The 5,288-nt window shown below is 37.7% G+C and overlaps 1 protein-coding gene across 3 annotated transcripts in view; it reads left to right on the top strand.

Moving 5' to 3' along the window:
- Window positions 1–5,288, top strand: part of LOC107727692 (periaxin-like) — a 21,880-nt gene that overhangs the window by 2,173 nt on the left and 14,419 nt on the right. Inside the window, exon 1 of one of the 3 annotated variants that reach the window (XM_016537645.1) lies at window positions 3,306–3,332. The exons of the other annotated variants lie outside the window; for them this stretch is intronic. The gene's annotated coding sequence lies outside the window, so the exon portion shown is untranslated. Of the gene's footprint in view, window positions 1–3,305; window positions 3,333–5,288 lie in introns of those variants that run through there. 3 annotated transcript variants of the gene reach the window in all.

The raw sequence follows: 5,288 nt of genomic DNA, 5'->3' as shown, positions 1-5,288 counted from the left end.
CCACAGCTGTCGTCGTTTTTTTTGTCTGGCAGTGGCAGAAGATATGTGATCAAATTTCTAATTTGAGGCTGTATTACGTCGATTCTGGCACCCAACATCACAACAAGATGATATTTTAAGCTTCATGTGTAGCCGAATCTGCGCTGGTTTGAATGGGCCGCCTCCAGTTTCCTTTTTGTTTTGCTGCCTCCAGCTAGCGCTGTGACGTCGGCTGACCCTAGTTACCTGTGGTTGGCCTGGCCGTGCGTCACTCAGAAAACAACTGGCCAATCAGAAGAGAGGCTCATGAATATTAATTAGACAGGCCAAAATCGACCTGTTCTCAGCAGAGCTCCTGAAGAAGGAGCTGTAAAAATATATTGAGATGGTTTTTGGTACTTATATCACAAATATATATTCTTAAGGACATCAAAACCTAAAATAAAACTCCAGAAAGGTGTACAATATGGGACCTTTAACATGTGTTCATTTAACATGCAAACAAGTGTCTGAGAATATTACATTCAGGTCACACTTAAGCACATTATCTGCATAATAAGTATAAAAGTGTGCTAAAGTGCATTTCTTTTACAAGGGTGGTCAAGCTCCGACACCTTAACGTTACTAATTATAACTTGGTTATTTACACAATGACAAGAAAATCAACAGAAAACGCAGAGCTAAAGATATCAATCGCTCAGCGAGGGATTGGAAGTTAGCTAATTAGTTAAGCTAAAGTTAACCTAATTTTGATGTTTTGCGATCATCACTACTAATTTCTGTTATTATATCAAATGTTTTTGTAAATGACATAAATCAATTAATATCACAAAATGTCAGCATTTTACAAGCTAACACTTACTGAGGTTTGTGTTGTTGTTTTCCTGCTGAAAATGATGTCACTTCCTGGTGGATGATGTCATTAAGGATCTGGCTTTTTTTAGTCCAGGTGATACTGAAATGATGAAAAGATGAAAAGTGAAACGGAGGATACAGTTAATAATTCATAATAATCTATTATTTATCAATTGCCTTTTTTTTTTTTGTGTTAGAGGAGCACAACAAAAATGGCAACATCTGCTCAAAACAGAGCTTTGAAATGATTCCGTTCAATTTAAATGACTTAAATTCATGTAATTCATTTGCCCTCCAGCTTGTCAGTTACAAATCATTTTTAAAGAAAAGTGAAGTTTAAAAAGGAAGTGGCAGATTTTTTCTTTCAAATGTTTATAATGGCTTATCTGAGAAAGAAAGCAAGAATGTCAGATCTATACTTGCTTTTCTTGAACAGGATTTCAGTGATGAATCAATGTCGAAAGATATTGTAAAAAAAAAAATTGATGAAAAACATACATTTTGTATCCCTCTCTTTTGCTTTGTCATGTGATTGCCTGTCTGTTAGTCCATCAGCGTCACATGACATAAACCCAGTTGTCTGCTCTAGATTCTTGGCTGTCTGTTCTGCTGATAGCTGCATTCGCTAATAAACTGGACACCTCACCTTGTGCCAGGGAAGCCGCCCCAGCTCGTTCGAATGCCTATCCATCCCATTATGCTGCTTATCCTACTTTTATGTATTGAAACAATGCAGGCATTACAACAATGTGAACACCCCGCCTGCCGGGTGCCCGGCTACAGGCTTTAAGTGCTATTTTGACCCTGTGGATCCACCTGCATGTCACACTGAGGGGATAATGAATTTTGGCAGTGTCTTGTGACCACCCCGGCTCGGTTTCAACACGGGCGAGTTGCCCAAAAACAAGCAGACACACCTTACTGCTGGATAGAAAGCTACTTGTGCAAGCCTGTTAAGCCTGAGACAACAGCTGCCAGACCTCAAGAAAGAGAAACTGTAAAAACATAGGCCTACCATTCCATCTTGTTTTTGGCTTTAGAGGTCAAAAAAATACCCCATCATAACTTATTTTTACTTTTCCCGATGTTTGGATTTTGCTTGCTTGAGTAGAGTTTTGTTTGTTACTGTTTCACTGTAAATCTATCTGCATTGAGTCCTAGGGGGAAGGGCGTATTTATGAGTTGGGAAGTCATAGTTACACCATTAGTTGCGTCCGGGTCACTTTGGTCAGTGCATGATGGTGATTGGCGATGTACCTTTTCTACAAAAAATTCAACAAGATTTTTTTTTGAAACTCAACTCAACTACAAATGATACTTCTGCTGATGAATAAAGAATGCGCATCAGGTGTGGTTTTGATTTTTTATGTTTTTATTTATTTTATGAAGTTGTTGAGTGACAGGGTTGCTGGAGAGTTTTATGGAGGTAATGGTAAGACTTTTAAAGACCAATTAAAGACAATTTAAGGAATAAATTAAAGCGAAAACAATTCAGCAATATGAAAATGTTTGAAAACACAACTGAAAACACAATAGCACTGTCCAGTGCTATTTTAGTATCATTGAGATATATATATATATATATATATATATTATATTTAGGTTATATTATATAGCCTAATTAGGTTTTATTTTTATATTTGATATTTTTTCTTTTAGTTAAAGTTTTAGTAACTTGATTGTGTTTTTTGTCATTTTAGTTTAGTTTTAGTCATTTTAGTGCATCAAGTTAAACTAATTGTAAATGAGAAATGTTGCTTTGGCAACTAGATGGAATATATATATTTTTATTATTATTATTTTACATTTTATTTTATTTCAGTTAAAATTCATTTTACATGAAACTTTATTTAAAACTTAAACTTTTACCTTTATTGATTCATTTGTGGAAGGGTGAGTTACCATATGAGACTTAATACCTAAATCTATTCATTATATATTCGTAATTGTACAATATTGTTTTGTGCATAGAACCTTGCTAGTTTTATTGTAAATGAAATAAATATACGTAATTTCATTATTTTCAATAAATGTATCGTCAGTCAGTAAACGCTGCGTCTATGGCGTCTGACGTTTTCTCACTGACACGCCCACAACTCGGAAATCAGTCTATAAAAGTTCACTTTCCCGCTCGAAATTACGACTTTTTGGTGACGTTAATGTCCGTTCAGCCTGTAAAATACGATCTTTCCGACGTGACTTGAACTTACCATCAGGCCAGAGTCATATTCTTGTGTGTTATGATAGTAAACTGTCCGTGTCCGTATAAGACTGGCTCGGACTCCTGCTCTCCCACCCTCTGTATATTTGGGGCATCCCACTGGCTTCATCCAATTGGATTGCTGACCGCCTCCCCTAACAGAGACCATAATAATACTGCAAATGTCCCGCTCCGTAGGCGTCAGTCAGAGAATAAGCAGGCAGAGAGTTGGGGGGAGAAAGAGAGAGTTTGTTACTGAGGGAATAATTGATTCTGCGCAAGGAAACACTCAATAAAGGTAGGTAATATAGATGAGTTGTGTTGGGTTATGTTGTGTGACATTGCTGTGTGTGGCTCAATAACAACATGACAAGACTCTCAGACTGACGTGGAAACTTTAATACAGATGTGTAGGATGAACTTGGTAAATGGAGGATTTGCACAAACCTGGTGAAGATTGTTACTTCTATTTATATTTTGGTGCTTTCATTATTTTTGTGATAAGAGACCAACTGCTTTAAATGTATTTAATGTAATTTGTTCTAAGGGTTTTATAAGCCCATAATAGGAGAAACTGCTGAACAGATGTAGCTCACCTGAGCATCTTAATGTTTTTCCTTGTACTGTCAGTCATACTTGCTGAAGGCACTGAAATGTTGAGTGGCACTGAAGAGGTGTGTGTGTGTGTCTTCTGTATTAGTCTTACACAGTTGCAACAGCTGCGGCCCTGATCATAAGATCAGTCTCACGGTACTGTGTGGAGTTCATGGCCCAACATGCCATAGTTAAGATAGCAGCATGCGATGAAATATAGTGAGAGTTAAAGAGATAGTTCACCTAAAAAGGTCGTGCCATCATTTACACACCCTCAAGCTGTTCCAAACCTGTATGAATGTCTTTCTTCTGCTGAACACAAAAGAAGATATTTTGAAGAATGTTGGTAACCAAACGGTCAATGGGGAACAGCAATTAATCAGATTAATCAAGGTTGTACAACTCCAAGACTTTATGCTTTATTATTTCCCTTTAAAATGTTTTGCTCTACACCAGTGCTGAATGTCTTGCAGACTCTGTCAGCGATGTTTGATATGTTTTGATAAACACTGCAGGTGTACATCATGTGCTTCGTTGGAAGCGATATCCCTCAGCCAGCTCCTCCCAACATGGGTATGGGAATAATGTCTGCGTGTGTGATTCCATTCCTGCCATGTTTCAGGAGTCAGATGTGTTAATGGGGCACCGTTGCTCTGGGGAGCGGGTCGGGGTACGGGGGGCTCGAAGTTGAGACTTGTCGATGTCGCTATAGATAGGTTGTGATGCCGCTGAAATATGCAGACTCTCACACACTAATCAGGTTCTGTTTGGAGAATGCTGCTGTTGTGGATGAGACTGTCATTTATAAAACTAATCCAGCCAATTATTACAGCATCCCCAAAAAGCATATGCAATGTGACTGCAGAAAGCATCTAAATGCTTTTTATATGTTAATTTTGAACAGAATATCTTTATAAATTTTTTTTCTGAAATGCTTTGCTTTAAAAGTAGTTTGATACCTTGTTATCCAATGCATTGCAATGGCATTTTTGAGCTGTGGCTTAAGTGTCCAAATACCTTTTGGGGACTCTGTATCTTAATACAAAAAAATTACATGAAATGCAGAGACGATGTGCAAATATTGCAAAATTAGGTAACAAATTGCAGCGGATAATTACAAAAGCATAGGCCACTTTTTAGAAAATCTAAAGTTAAATATTTAGTATAATAATGCTTACAAGTTACAAAGTTATATACATATTTAGCATTTACAATATTTGTAATTATATATTACTTGTAATGGAGCCGACGAGGCGTGAGGATCCATGTGCAAGCTTTTATTTATAAACATGGTCAGAACACAGGCAGGGTCAAACAATGGCAAACGGGTATGGTACGGGCAAGACACAAGAATAATCCAAGAGCAGACAAGGATCTCCGATCAGCAAACGACATCCAGAGGGCTAGACAGAGAGAGATAATCCAGGTACACGATAATAGTCCAGGCAGGGGCAAACAGAGTCCAAACGGCAAGACGACAGGGCAATCCAAAAACAAAGGCAGAGACATATACACGGGAAAAACAGGCAAGGCAAGACTAGACTAAACTAAACTAGGAACTATGAAAAAGACAAAACTATGACAATAAACTGGCTCCGTATAGCAGCTAACACTAGGAGAGTGGAAGACGCAGAACAATACTAGAGACCAAACAGGAAAT

The sequence above is a fragment of the Sinocyclocheilus rhinocerous genome, unplaced genomic scaffold (genome assembly GCF_001515625.1).
Source record: "Sinocyclocheilus rhinocerous isolate Xijiao unplaced genomic scaffold, SAMN03320098_v1.1 scaffold4081, whole genome shotgun sequence".
Classification (NCBI taxonomy): domain Eukaryota; kingdom Metazoa; phylum Chordata; class Actinopteri; order Cypriniformes; family Cyprinidae; genus Sinocyclocheilus; species Sinocyclocheilus rhinocerous.
This window is presented reverse-complemented; position numbering and strand designations above follow the sequence as displayed.